Source organism: Mixophyes fleayi, chromosome 3, assembly GCF_038048845.1.
Source record: "Mixophyes fleayi isolate aMixFle1 chromosome 3, aMixFle1.hap1, whole genome shotgun sequence".
Lineage (NCBI taxonomy): Eukaryota > Metazoa > Chordata > Amphibia > Anura > Limnodynastidae > Mixophyes > Mixophyes fleayi.
Window position 1 is genome coordinate 20,980,946 of NC_134404.1, and position 15,741 is coordinate 20,996,686.

General features: G+C 42.3%; 1 protein-coding gene across 3 annotated transcripts in view; it reads right to left on the bottom strand.

The window, feature by feature from the left end:
- KIF13B (kinesin family member 13B) overlaps positions 1–15,741 on the bottom strand; it is a 130,973-nt gene that overhangs the window by 87,659 nt on the left and 27,573 nt on the right. The window lies entirely within an intron of this gene.

The window sequence follows — 15,741 nt, forward strand, 5'->3', positions numbered from 1 at the left end:
ACTTGGGCGTGATTATCAATAAATATATTTCACAGCTTCCTCCTCAGTTTGGGAAAAAAATTGTTCTAATCTTAGATAGTGGCGAAACAAAAAGGTTTTCCCTGGATAGGGAGCACCAATATCATAAAAATGTACCAGCCCTACCCATTCATATCCCGCAATGTTTACATACATACACCGCTTCATAAGAAACGTTGTGTGGGGTCGGAAGAAACCTTATTTTCCACATGATATATTACACAGGCGCAAACTCCATTTCTCCACTTATTATATTGCTATTATGCTTGGCAGGATCTTGGAGTAGATTGAGAGAGGACAAACAGTGGGCGGCAACACAGAGAATAGTTTACTCTAATCTCCCATTGAAATAGTTCCCTTGCTACACAGACTGCCAATCATTTATCACCCAACCATCAGCCCGACCCTCACGCGATGGGGTCAATTACAGACACAAAAATATATTTCATCTCTGGATGCCACTGTTAGTCAACCCTGCCTTCCCTCCAGGGCTACCTGCCTTGAGACAGTGGTCTCAGCAGGGAACGACAGCTGGTGAGCTCTTCAGGAGTGTCTTCATTCAGCACAATTGCCTAACTCAGAAATCTGGCACTATCTCCAGATAAAGCATTTTCTGACTTCAGCAGGTATTCTCAGGGAGAGAGGTAGAGTACTCACAATGTTCGATTTGACGTAGTTATCACCCACTTGTCCTTCTCACTTACTGTCCATAATATATATATATATATATATATATATATATATATATATATATATATATATATAATTTGCTTATAGAGAATCTTTTTAGCTCACTTCCAAAATTCACAGGGTATTTGGAGAGGGATCTACGTGGTTTGGTTGGTGTAAATAACTGGCCTAATGTTTTTCGAGTGACTCAGGCATGTTCAGTTAGTACAATGGTATTCGAGATGGAGTATAAAGTCCTTCCAGATGCTATCACTGCCCTAGCCATCCTAATAGAATATACCAAGGGGTACCTAATATTGGCTGAAGATTCAGCAGGGCCGTGGGAACACCTCTCCACGTTTGGTGGGATAGCCCCCAAATCTGTCCTTTCTGGAATGGGGTGATCTCTATCACATTCCAGAATCTTACTAAATGTGCAGCAAAAGCGGTGATCCTGGAAAGCTGGAGATCTCCTTCCCCTCAAACGTGAAAATAATGGTTTGCAAGGAGTATGGATTATCTAACTTTATCCTCTGCTGACAAATGGGCAGCATGGTGGCTTAGTGGTTAGCACTTCTGCCTCACAGCACTGGGGTCATGAGTTTGATTCCTGACCATGGCCTTATCTGTGTGGAGTTTGTATGTTCTTCCCGTGTTTGCGTGGGTTTCTTCTGGGTGCTCCGGTTTCCTCCCACACTCCAAAAACATACTAGTAGGTTAATTGGCTGGTATTAAATTGTTCTTAGTCTCTCTTGGTGTGTGTGTATGTTAGATTGGAGATTACGGTCTAAATTCCCTGACAGGGACTGATGTGAATGAGTTCTCTGTACAGCGCTGCGGAATCAGTGGTAGATGATGAAATAAACAGATGATGATGACAAATGTAAAGTCTACTGCGCTACTTGGGGCAGATGGTTGGAACTCACTGATACCCCTCAATAAAAACTTTCTCATCCTAAAGACGCAACTCCTATTCCCAACCCTTTATGTCTTCCCTTGGCTGATTTCGATAGACCCTGGACCCCTACATAAACCTCCTCTCCTCCTTTAACACCAACTTTTCCCTCCTCCTTTCTTCCCCTCCTTTTCTTCTTGTTGTTTCATGTATGTTCCCCTTTGCCAACATTATGTACGAGTTCATTACTCCACGGTTTATACGAACCTCTTTACTTGTTTTACGATTGCTACTTACATTGTTTGGAATTCAAGGATAGCCTGTGTTATTGACCTAGTACTTAATAACAATGTCACGTGTTTTGTTTTATTGAACTACCATTATGTGGATTGTTGACAAAGTGTTTTATGTTTTTATTGTGTTATTTATTGTACTATGCTGCTTGTTGATATTGTACGGCAATGGTTTCTATAATTTCCTATAAAGAAATATTATACAAAAGAAATAAAGGAGTTATTTTTCACCTCTAGTACACAATATACACAGCTCTTTCGCTTACAAGATCAACACAAATGTATATATAGCATACACATCTGGACACTTAAACAATAAACAAAACAGCAACAACAACAAAAAATTCTGGACAAAAACCCCCACACTGGATTAATCATTTTAATAACTCTGGTATTTTAAAAGTCAGTATTTTGTGAATGTCTATTTCGATTCCAGAAGTCAAAACAGATTGCGGCACAAACACGTGGGAGATTAACACAGTTTGACTTCCAGATAAGCCACGTTCATTGTGCATTAACACATGGCTAAAATTAATCCGACAGCACAAGCTGGAGAAGTTGGCGAGCCAGGCGCCCACTGCCCTCGCCGACGTCTATCCTTTGTGGGGTCACTCCTGGGCAGATGTGAACTCAGCCTGGTCACACAGACATCTGTGTATGATAAACCTCAGACTCGGACATTAAGCTCTCCGACTGCAAAAATCTCATTTATTTAGAGAACTGAATGCAAAAGAAATACCGATAATAGGTTCGTCAAGTATTATTGATACTATTATTAATACAGGTGTTTGCGGATTCTATGGAATATATTCCATTTAAAGTGTAATCATCACCTACATACAATGGAGGCTGAAATGTATTTCCTAAATTTCACCAGTTCCTAGATAACAGATAGGCTCCACTGACATGACTTTTGGTCTGGTCCATAAAGTCGCTGCCTTTGGTGTTCGTACAGGAACGGTGCACTTTAAAGGACACTCGGTGGTCATAGACCAAGGTTTGTGATTGATCGGGAAAGATCCAATCCAGTGCCAGGGGTGGACGAGATTATGTGAATTAAATCTGGGTACACACCTATGCAATTATTGTGCAGATCACAGGATTCACAACCGTTTGGTCAGATACTGCAAGAGTGTGTATGTTCCCACGATCATGGGGTAAATGTATCAAGCTGAGAGTTTTCCGGCGGGTTTGAAAAGTGGAGATGTTGCCTATAGCAACCAATCAGTTTCTAGCTGTCATTTTGTAGAATGTACTAAATAAATGATAACTAGAATCTGATTGGTTTTACAAACCCGTCGGAAAACTCTCAGCTTGATACATTTACCCCCATGTTTTATACTAAACACTTCACATGTATTGATAATCAAGATTAACGATGGAACGATGTCGGGCAAATGTGAAAGTGTGTTAGCTCTCATGACCAGCAACATAGGCAGATATTTGTAGTGTGTGAGTCACCATCTTCTCAGCAGATGGTTGAGAGATGAAGACCACAGGTAAAGGTAAATCGTGTAACGTGTATACAAATTGTATTACTGCTGGTATTACAACCCCATTAGACTCCACAGAATGTATCCCTCTTTCTCGCCCTACCGTTTGGCGGGGCTGTGCCACAGGGGTACAATTTGGTGGACTTGTCCAACAATCACCTCCATCTGGGACTCAGTCCATAGTTTCTTAAACACTCTATATGAAGCTGTCGTGCCGAAAGATCCATGGGTATTCCTTCTGTGTTACCCTCCCCGAGACTTGGACAAATTCTCCAAAAAATTAACTGCCCACATCCTGATAGCTGCCAAATCACTCATAGCCCGCAACTGGAAAAACACCTCACTCCCGTCTCTTTCGGCCCTCAAAAAGCAGATTGGGCACATGGCTGCCATGGAGGAGATTACGTACATGATAGAGGCCATGTCTTCAACCAAGTATGGGCCCCCATGGCTGAGTGCGGAACACGCTTTTCTCCTAAACCTACCACTTCCTCTAGCCTGACCCATGTGCGAGGACCATAGCCTCTCCTGACATACACCCCTCCCGGTGCTCTTGGCTCTTTATACCCTGATTGTTCTCTGAATATTCTCACTCTTTAGCTTTGTGGTCCTCACCCCCTCTACCCCCCCTCCCCCCCTCACAATCCCTCTTGATCCCTACTCTTAATACCCCTCTCTAAACCATAAAAACTGGTCACTTTTTGTCTAATGTTTCCCTAGAATACAATATATCATAATTGCTGTTTTGGTTTCACTATGTATGTAACACAGTATTATCGTTCTGCTTTCTGTATTTTCTTTTCTGACCATTGAAAATAAAAAATTATTTAAAAAAAACCAGAAATCTAGACACAGCTTAAATCACACAGGAGACTTGGTAAGTTTTACTGTGCTGGGATCCCAGTACCCATCTTGCTATGTCACTAGGGGTATATTGCGTTTTATTAAAGACATCTCCTCTCCACTCAACACTGGTTCCGCTCATATCTGCTGCATCATATTTGTCTGTATCTGGGGTTTGAGGAGATGGACAATGTCCAGCACATGTTATGTATGCTGGGAGACATCTTAATATTGTCTATGTATAGACATATCAGTGTCTCACACAAGGTAAGAATGTGTGGGAGGGGTTGTGTGTGTGTTGTTTAACCAATCAGAGGCCGTAATTATGGAGACCGCAGCTTCGGATTGGTTCTCCCATTCATTTCGCCCTCCGTAACCATTTTTAAACTGCGAAACTGAAATGTAAAGTGCTGAACTTATCATTAGCTATTTATATAGCGCCACTAATTCCGCAACTCTGTACAGAGAACACACATCAGTCCCTGCCCCATTGGGGCTTACACTCTAAATTTCCTAACACACACACACAGAGACTAAGGTCAACTTGATAGCAGCCAATTAACCTACTAATATGTTTTTGGAGTGTGGGAGGAAACTGAAGCACCCGGAGGAAACCCAGGCAAACACGGGGAGAAAATACAAACTCCACACAGATAAGGCCATGGTTGGGAATCATACTCATGACCTCAATGCTGTGAGGCAGAACTACTAACCACTAGACCACTGTGCTGCCCAAACTTAGGTGATAACGCAGATTTTTATTTTTATTAATTTTCTTAATGCAATGGAGATGACACAAACTACACTTTGATTACAAATGAAAACATGCAGTTAATGTTTTGCCAAGGTTTGTTTCTGGTTTTGTTTGGAATAATAGAAAACACCACATGAAAGGGTTGGAGATCACAGAAGGTACAACACAGTCTCTTAAAGGGAATCTAGCAATCACAATCAGAGAAGCTGGGGGACTAAACGTCTTTCATCTCATTACAAATTCAAGGACTGCAAATGTATAATTAGGGTCATTATCTCTGACACAAACATGCTCTGGTTGAAGTGTCAGCAGACTCTTCCATAGATTCATTTACACATTTCCATCATTCTGAAAGGCTTTCATAGACATGTGAACAAGTGAGGGTGCAAATGTTCTATATGATCGTTACATTACCCGTTGTGTGACTGTCCTGATCTAACCTCAGTGTGCAGCCATTCACACGGCGACCACCATACTGAATGAATGGCTTTACTATACTCTCCCAGGATACCCCAAACCCCCCTGTAGAGCTGGCCCTCCCAGCCTAATGTACCACAGCAGAGAGACAAGAGGATGACTGCTGAGAAAACCCTGGCAGACAGCGGAGCCTCAGTGTAAGGGTCTTTCCACTGTATAATAACGCAATATGTTCAATTCTGCAATCAGCCCCCTCCACTGTGTCAAACTTCATCACTTAGTTTTATGTCGGCAAATAATGAGATTACATAATATCCATTTATAGATAAACGTTTGTCCCACTAAAGTCACGGACTTGAATTTTACATATCAGCATAAACATCTGTTAAACAACAAAGTGATACATGAAAGTGTTCCCCCTCAACATTCCACTTAATTTATTTTACTAATAATGAAAATATAAATACCAAATATTGCGGATATCATCATTTATTTATATAGCGCCACTAATTCCCCAGCGCTGTACAGAGAACTCACTCACAACAGTCCCTGCCCCAATTAACCTACCAGTATGTTTTTGGAGTGTGAAGGGAAACCGAAGCACCCGGAGGAAACCCACGCAAACACGGGGAGAACATACAAACTCCTCACAGATAAGGCCATGGTTGGGAATTGAACCCAGTGCTGCGAGGCAGAAGTGCTAAACACTGAGCCACCGTGCTGGAAAGAATGATGGACGCTGGCTAAACTCTCAACACGTATGAATGTGGGTAAAGAGGTCACATACCAGGAACACACGAGCGGTCGGCAGAATCCTAGTACACAGAGTTTTATCAGGTTTGGATTTACTATAGAAATATATGGACTAACGTGAGAACAGCTTCCCCAAACATGGCAAGATTTTTTTCCGTTTTAGAGGAAGATGTTATGTAGACAGATCCCTATCCAGCATCCGCAAGTGGAGACACCATAATCACCATCATGTCACTTATATGGACGAAGGTCGGACACGCTACATTAGCTGTCTTTCTGCACTGTGCGTCTTCTACACTTGTGTGGTTACAAGCATGAAACTAGTGCACAGGAAAATACGCTGTGATGCATAGTAACAGATCACATACTATGTGCCCTGTTCCTAGTAGGAAATGCCAGTTACAGCACCTGTTTCCCTGTTCGACAGTTTACTTTCCATGGTCACCAAAACAATCATCAACGAATGGATAACAGTCTCAAAAAACAGAACGAAAACAATCACACCACCAACAAAAAGCTACATTTCCAGAAAAGTTAATTTATAATAAATTGGATCATTTAAAAATATTTGAGGTTTTTTTTCCCTTTAATGCCAATGAAATATAAAATAAATTATTAACCAAACAAATCTGCATTCCGTTCTAAGGAGTAAATGACAGCACTCAATGACATAATGAAAATCCTATTTGGACGAGAGGACGCCAAAAAGCCGAGCGGAGAGATGGATCTGCTGCCAAGAGCGGAGAGTAAACATTACATCACTGGATGGAGGATGTGAGGATAGAGGGACAGAGAACAGCAACAGGGAGACCCCGGCCGGAGCAGGCGCGGGGAGGCCGAAGCAGCAGGCGCGGGGAGGCCGAAGGAGCAGGCGCGGGGAGGCCGAAGGAGCAGGCGCGGGGATGCTGTAGAGGCTGGCACAAGAACTGATCACTTGATGTGTTGTGAAAGGTCTGCAACAAAAAGCAAGTGTCAGGAAACTGGCATAACCTGACAGACCACATTCACACACCTGCTAGATCCTACATATTGCCTGCAAGCAGCGAGAGGCTGGGCTCTAGAACACATTTCCTTGTATGTAAAGCTGTCATATCCTCTAATGAGACATTATGAGACGTTTCATGGGATTGTCAATAAGCAGACACCAAGCACAAGACATAATCTGCCTATGTGGGGACAAGTGTCCAGAAAAAAAATTTGTACCCAAGAGACCGAAACGTAACTGCTTTAGAATCCTGCACCGATGGCGCTCCCGGCAGGAAGTGCGTCAGTCAAGATTTAGCAAAATCTGTTTAAATTTCGTACAAACATTTCGTACACACATCCTCATCTCAGCAGCAGTTCCCCAGAAAAAGGAAATCATATATTCATTTTCATGTGTAGGTTCAACGGCTAATAATCCCAAGTCTAGATTGGACTCTTGTACGTCTATCATATTTGTGAATATTACAATTCGTACACAGGGCCATCTTTTCCATTGGGCACGATGGGCAGGTGCCCGGGGGCCCCACGGACAAGGGGGCCCCATAGGCACAGCTCTTAATCAGAATAAATAATCCTGGAAAAAAAAAAACTGCAAAAAAAACCTTCAAGGGTCACTGAGCAAGTACATCTATCCATCTTTATATCTCTATCTATCTATCTATCTATCTCTCTATATATATATATATATATATATATATATATATATATATATATATATATATATATATATATATATATATATATATATATATATATATATATATATATGGGCCCCGGTGCACTGCTTTGCCCAGGGGCCCATAATGTTGTTAAGATGGCCCTGTTCGTACACCGTGACAATACAGAAGATGTACATTTGTTGCTCAGCTGAAACAATCACAGAGAACCATTCCTTCAGAAGGATTGCAGGCAAGAAGTGTGATGTGATTAGGAAAAAAAGCTTCACCACAATCACTGCGTCTAAAAGATCTTTATTGCAGAACAGCTCGAAACTTTTTCTCAAAAGACATAAGCGGAATTTTCAAGACCATTCTGCAAAACATTCACCTCCTTCATTTGTCTGCACGTTTCGCTCGTGGAATGTGGCTTTTAGTGTTGTCGGTGCTACCCCACAGCAGAAACAATCGAGTGTCATCATCCTGGCTATATTAAGAGACTATAAAATCCGCAAAATGTTAATTTACAAGCACCATGGGAAACGGCGCTGGGCGGAATGGTGAAACAAAAGTGAAACTTAAATGAATCTGTCGTCGGAACTTTGCACTTCTGCCAAACTCCCTTGTTCCGTCCCAGAACTATTAGTTCCATCTTTGTTCATCTCTAAACAGTATCCGCACTGTACAGTAGACGATAGAACGACGGACTCTGTAGATATAAATATACAGGACAAGTTAAGTAGCCTGAGGTCAGGCCAGGCAAATTATTCGTAGTGGGAATTCAAATCCTGCCACAAAGGTCGAACCACGCAACGGTAATCCCGACAACAGGGGGAAAGCTGTGCCAGCTACTGAGAGTAACTTCATAAGTAAGAGACACAGGTATGAAGCTGGGTTTGAGAAAATGCAATTTAAAGTCACAAGTAAAATGGGAGTTTTTTCTATAAATGTTTAGTAAAATTTACCTAAATATTATTTTGGGGATGCCCCACACAGGACAAGTACAAAGCTTTCCAGAAGCAGGCAATACAGCCAGTTACCATGCTGCCCGTATCATTTCTATACTACATGTAACTGACCGGAGTAGAGAATCGCAGGAACAGGACAACTGCCCAGGGACAAGCGCTACGGGGAATATTTGGTCGCCTTCCTGTTTTGACTGTATGAGTTTTCTAAAGGCAAAATATTTTCATTTGCTGCCGTTATCTGATCTTATTCTCTCCTGGCTTATGCTGCAGGGGGTAATGGGGGGTTAAGGAGAACAGAATAACATTGCCATCACCTTCACGGAACGGTTTACAGCGCAGCGGTCATAAAACTATAGTTATGTAAACACACGGTTACCTGTCCTGGAATCGGGATGCAACTTTTTCACTTGAGCAAACAATGGCATTTCCATACAATGTCAATATGCAAAAGAAGGTTTACAATCTGATTGGTTTAAATCTGGTGATTGTAACAGGAGGGGAAAAAAAAGCCAATGATCGTAAATAGAGGATTACTGGTTGAAACTTATTTGCATAACTATTTGCAATTCTTAAGTGTTGGTAATGTATGTATAAACTCCTGTAAATAATATTGGCATAAATAGGGAGTTCTGAGGTCATGACTTTAATGTTCATTACAATAACAGGTGTACTATTAAGGAATAACGGACCCCCGACAGTTAATTATTAAGTATAGTAGTTAAAGGCCCGTCAAAATGACAGAAAACAATAAGAGAAAGATCACGTTGGAACCTTTCTTAGGAACGGTTAAATTCTGCACATCCTTTATCCTACACCTGGCAGCATTGACTGAATAGTTTGTCAGATGACCACTCAGCCGCAAAATGCTTAGCGTGGCAAAATTCACATATACTGTTCATGATATCACAGGTATGAACATTAATATTTGTTTCATCAAAGGTACCAACATCCAGAATGTTGTGACACCTCGTTCACTGACTTTGCAGGCGTTGGCGTGATATTATCTCTGTCCTGTTCGCTCTTCGATTGGTTTCTCTGTGACGGGCAGTTTCATCATCATCATCATCATCACTATTTATTTATATAGCGCCACTGATTCCGCAGCGCTGTACAGAGAACTCAATCACATCGGTCCCTGCCTCATTGGAGCTTACAGTCTAAATTCCCTAACATACACACAGACAGTCAGACACTAGGGTCAATTTTGATAGCAGCCAATTAACCTACCAGTATGTTTTTGGAGTGTGGGAGGAAACCGGAGCACCCGGAGGAAACCAACGCAAGCACAGGGAGAACATACAAACTCCATACAGATAAGGCCATGGTCGGGAATTGAACTCATGACCCCAGCACTGTGAGGCAGAAGTGCTAACCACTTAGCCACCATATCAATTTAACATTAAGTGCAAATAAAACGAATGGATAGAAAATGGAGTCAATTTGGAATAGCAAATGTCGTTCTAAATGGTAACTGCCACCAAAAAAAAAAAAAATATACCCAACAAAATAAAGCCGAGAAAATCTAATCAGTAGGAACAGTAATGTGCACAAAAGAGTCATTAGCATTTTGCCAAATTTGTTTGTGTGTTTATTTATACAGGTGCGGAGCAGCGTTACCTATATATATTCTATATATGTGAACTGAAATGTAATAAGGTGTTAATGGCTCCCCCTTGTACAAGACACTGCTTATATCCAGAATATAAAACAGATGAGGAATGGCCGTGGGCAGGTTTTACAGGAGCTGAGAATATAGAACACCAGCAGCACATGTTATATATGTGCTTATTACACAGCACACTGGAGGTGGAGGGGTTAAGCGGGGTAGGAAACTAGGGGGGGCCCAGCTGTGCGGGGCTCTGGTTGCCGGGGAGGAGCCTCAGGCTGCACAGCTGGTTACACATTCCAAGCCCAGGGGGCAGTGAGCTGCTGAGCGCTCGCCAACCCAAACATGTCAGCTGAGAAATGCAGCGAATCACGCCTGCTATGCCCTGTGTGGAGACAGGACTGCTGCGGCTGTCAGGCACTGCTGAGGGGGGTGATAGGGACATTATTCGGGTCCACAGGTAACTGAAGAGAAGGTGCTGTGAACATGATAGTTGCAGCAACAGCCAAGTGACAGATTCCTATTGGTTGCTAGGGGTTACAGCGCTTCTGCACCAATATTCATAAATGTCACTTACTGGTTTATAAAAGAAGTTCTACTATCAACATTTGCCAATATAACAGTAACGACTTAACTGAACTCATGCTACAGACTTCCTATTAGTAACTCTACTATTGTAGGAGTTGGTTGATAACAGAGGACAACAGCTAACATCAAGGTAGGTATCTGGGTTGCATACGACAAACATCTTTAGATAAAATGTGAACTTCTATAAAACATCCTTGTGAATGTTACAAGAGGCGCAGCAGCGAGCGGACCAGGAAAACCTCCAATTGTTCAAATATGAACGTATGGAAAAAATATTTAGTTATATTGTTACAAATAAAGACAATTAAAGCATTATTGGTCGCTGCTGAACTATAAATCACGATGGTTAAATATAGTGCAACCAATGAACGACCACATACTGCGAACTGACCTTATGCTCCCTTAAGACGTTAAGCCTGTTAAATGTCTCTCAGTCACAATGCATCTTATCATTTGTATAAACCACTCTGCTCTTATCAGTTTCCTATGAAGTTATACTGCATTGATGGCTACAATGAAGTCTGCCCAGTATTGCAAACCGGCTTACACCCCAAAGGATCGGGCTAAACCTAGCATGTGTCACTCTGTGTGCGCTCTCGGAAACATATCATCGCTTCACGTGCCAGGAACGCAGAAAGACGCAATGTAGCCCTGGAAGATACTCTCGTGCTCCCAGGAACCCAGACAGACAAAAGGAGGGCAGATGCCACCTTAATCTGGGTCACATATCATGCCAGTCTGTTGCCAAGCAGTCAGCGTGAAGCCGCGTTCGGACGCACGCTCCGTCTGCTTGCATTAGGAATTGCTCATGTCTCCGGGATGTGCTCTCCGTGCTGTGTGTAAGACATTGCTGTGCGGAGATTATGTACTGATGGGTGTACAATAATCTCATTACACCGATACAGAGACAACAGCGCCCGCTCATTCTGAGGTTTGGGGTAGGTGCAAGGACGACACCCCTTAAGTCAAATCCATAATGTCAAAGTCATCCACCGCTAAACAACTGACTTATCTATTGTTTTTACTTTTATCATCAAGGGGAGAGGACAGAACAATAACTGGAGGGTTCTTACTGAAGCCCTTTTGGGGTCATAAATCGCCTGTTATCTCTCTAGCATTGTTATCTGTCATATCAGCCACAACACCCACAACCTTATTGCCTGTCATAAGCGACATAGGATGGAATCGTTTCCTTCTGTGCGGCATTAAAAGGCAAATATTGTGTTGTAAACTGGGCACACCCTACAGAAAATGACGTCGGATGCGATTTCTGTAACGATTTCCCAAACCACTGAAAGTCCCGATGATCGTACAGATTCATGTGTACACACTGCGTACACTCTACAGATATCCGCTTACACTGCTGGTGGTGAGTGCGTACACACTGCCACATTTGCCCGACATCGTTCCCTCCGTGATCGAGATTTTTAGGACGTGGAGAAAAACAAATCAAACGATGCAGTGTGTTTTGGTACGATAAAACGTGATTGTGGGAGCGTACACACTATATGCAATATCTGACCAAATGGTTGTTTACCGTGTAATTAGCATGATAATTAGACAAAAAAAACCTGCAGTGTGTGCTCAGCTTTATAGTCTCTGTAGTTGGCTATCTTAGACTCTGCAGACTCCAGCTCAATATCATCATCATCATCATTTATTTATATATCGCCACTGATTCCGCAGCGCTGTACAGAGAACTCATTCACATCAGTCCCTGCCCCATTGGGGCTTACAGTCTAAATTCCCTAACACACACACACACACACACACACAGAGACACACAGACTGAGAGAGACTAGGGTCAATTTGTTAGCAGCCAATTAACCTACCAGTTTGCTTTTGGAGTGTGGGAGGAAACCGAAGCACCCGGAGGAAACCCACGCAAACACGGGGAGAACATACAAACTCCTCACAGATAAGGTCATGGTCGGGAATTGAACTCATGACCTCAGTGCTGTAAGGAAGAAGTGCTAACCACTGAGCCACCGCAGATTATTTGTACCGGCAGAACACCGAGATTCCCGTCATTTGTCTCATACAGTTTAGAAACTGAAACACAGCTGCTGATTGGAGAAGAATATCGGTCACAGCATCTGTGCAACACGCTTGATAAATATACCCAAAATGTGTTGTTACATCCCTTCACAGTGGTAGTTCCCAGCCTTTTACATTGCTCGCCACACCACTGCCAAGATAGTCTCCGTCCAGAAAGTAAAGCGAGGTAAAAACTAATTCACTGAAAAGCTACATCTAGGACACGTACAGAGCTCGTTCTCTTCTCCTGTGGTTGGCGTGTGCTTTAGGGAAAAAAATAAAACGCTCAGTGGTTTGTTTCTTTGGAAGCAAATTTAACTGAAGTGAAGCATCTTAGTATATGTAGTGCCTTAATGCCACAAATAAAACGTAACAAAAAAAAAAAAAACCTTCATCCACATGGCCCACTATAGTCATGTGAGACATAAATGTGTACAAATACAAATAGAAGAGAGTATATTAGCCAGCATGACCCTACCCCATGACCTTTCGTGCCTTTGGTTTAATATATTGGACAGTTCAAGCTCTCATAGGCTGGCCAGACATGTACCAAGGCTGCACTGACGGGCAGCACGGTGGCTCAGTAGTTAGCACTTCTGTCTCAGAGCACTGGGTACTCATGAGTTCGATTCCCGACCATGGCCTTATCTGTGTGGAGTTTGTATGTTCTCCCCGTGTTTGCGTGGGTTTCCTCCGGGTGCTCCGGTTTCTTCCCACACTCCAAAAACATACTGGTAGGTTAATTGGCTGCTATTAAATTGCCCTTAGTTTCTCTTGGTCTGTGTGTGTGTGTGAGGGGATTTAGACTGTAAGCTCCAATGGGGCAGGGACTGATGTGAATGAGTTCTCTGTACAGCGCTGCGGAATTAGTGGCGCTATATAAATAAATAATGATGATCTATGGCCTGTTTCTGTGTTTTACATCTGACACACCTGCAAAATATATCAGTTTTTATCTGTTTATCTGTTACAGATCTCCAGCAAGGATATTAAAGTTATAATCTGCAAAAGATTAGAGAAAAATAAAAAAAGAGGGAGCTCCTTGAACTATGATATTGTGGATGATAGGAGTGTGAAGCACAGCCCCAGTAAATCCAGGTTTAAGGGTGAAGACCTGCAGGTTATATACAAGGCTGACTTGCACTTTCCTGAGCGGATATTATAATCTCTATTATTATCACCTTGCAGCGTTATACACGGAGTTTCCAGAACAGACATACAAAAGTCATCAAGAATAAAGTCACCTGACAACACGTTCATCCAGACTATTAACAAGGGGGAGGCCAAGCTTAGCCCAAATGACATTTAATTACAGGTTCTTGGTGAACACACACAGTGATGACATAAGATTAGTCAGTGTGATGAACACAACACACCGATTTATCCAGAAGATGAATGCTGGAGATCTAGCAATATAACACATTATCCACATATAAACCAAGATCATTAACAGGGGCCGAGCCCAGGGCCTGGAAACGCCCCAATGATTAAAGCTTTTGCAATGGAAGAGAAATAAAACATTCTAATATAAAGGCATGTACTGCAAACATAATATTACTAGTGTACAAGCCCCTAGCTAGACTACATGGTAAATATGGGGGATTTTGGCACCTCACTGTAAGGACGTAGAGCAATGCGAGAGGGTCCATAGCACGGCAAACTCATTAATAAAAGGAATGGAAGTGTCCAATTATAGAGTATAGAAAACAAACAAAGTTAACTTGGAGAAAAAAAGGTGCCTAATATATATCAGTATATAAGGATCAATACAAAGTTCTGTCTAATTAACTTGTCATACAGAGGACAGAAGGTGATCAATTGTGAATGGGACAAAGAAGGTTTCACAATCGGCATATGAAGGGTTCTTTACTGTAAGTGTGTTAAGGGTTCTTTACTGTAAGTGTGTTAAGGGTTCTTTACTGTAAGTGTGTTAAGCTGTGAAATTCCTTATCACATGAGTTGGTGGTGGCAAATTCACAAACAGAATTTAAAAAACGGATTACACGTCATTCTTACAGGAAGCTACCATCATTAGAGGCCTTTATAATAGTTATTGACCCAGGGATTTTATCAGATATTTTAGGTTTGTCTTGGGAGTCCCTTTCATCATCATCACTTATTTATATAGCGCCACCAATTCCACAGCGCTGTACAGAGAACTCGCTCACATCTGTCTTTTGGAGCTTACAATCTAAATCCCCTAACATACACACACTGAGAGACACTTAGGGCACTTTTAATAGCAGCCAATTAACCTACCAGTATGTTTTTGGAGTGTGGGAGAAAACTGGAGCACCCGGAGAAAACCCATGCAAACACGGGGAGAACATACAAACTCCACACAGATAAGGCCATGGTCGGGAATTAAACTCATGACCCCAGTGCTGTGAAGCAGAAGTGCTAACCACTGAGCCACTGTGCTGCCTTTCATGGAGAATGCTCACAACAAACATGTTTAGGGATGGAGTTCCTGCCACAGCGGATGATGATGTATACATTGGCAGAGTTTACAGTTCACTACACACCCTGCCGTGCCCAAATACCAGAGGAGAGACCGCTCAGCTACAAACACTGACTGATGCTGGCTTTCCAAGCATTTTATCTGAAGTGTATTGCTATCAGCCCAACGTGTTCCCTACACACAGTGGAGGCAGACATCCTGTGGGCTCAACTAACCTTGATGAAAATGCAGCCTAGCAATTCCCAAGGGACTGGAGGAGTCACATGCTATAATGAGGTCACCAGATCTGAGCGACTGGATAGGCTA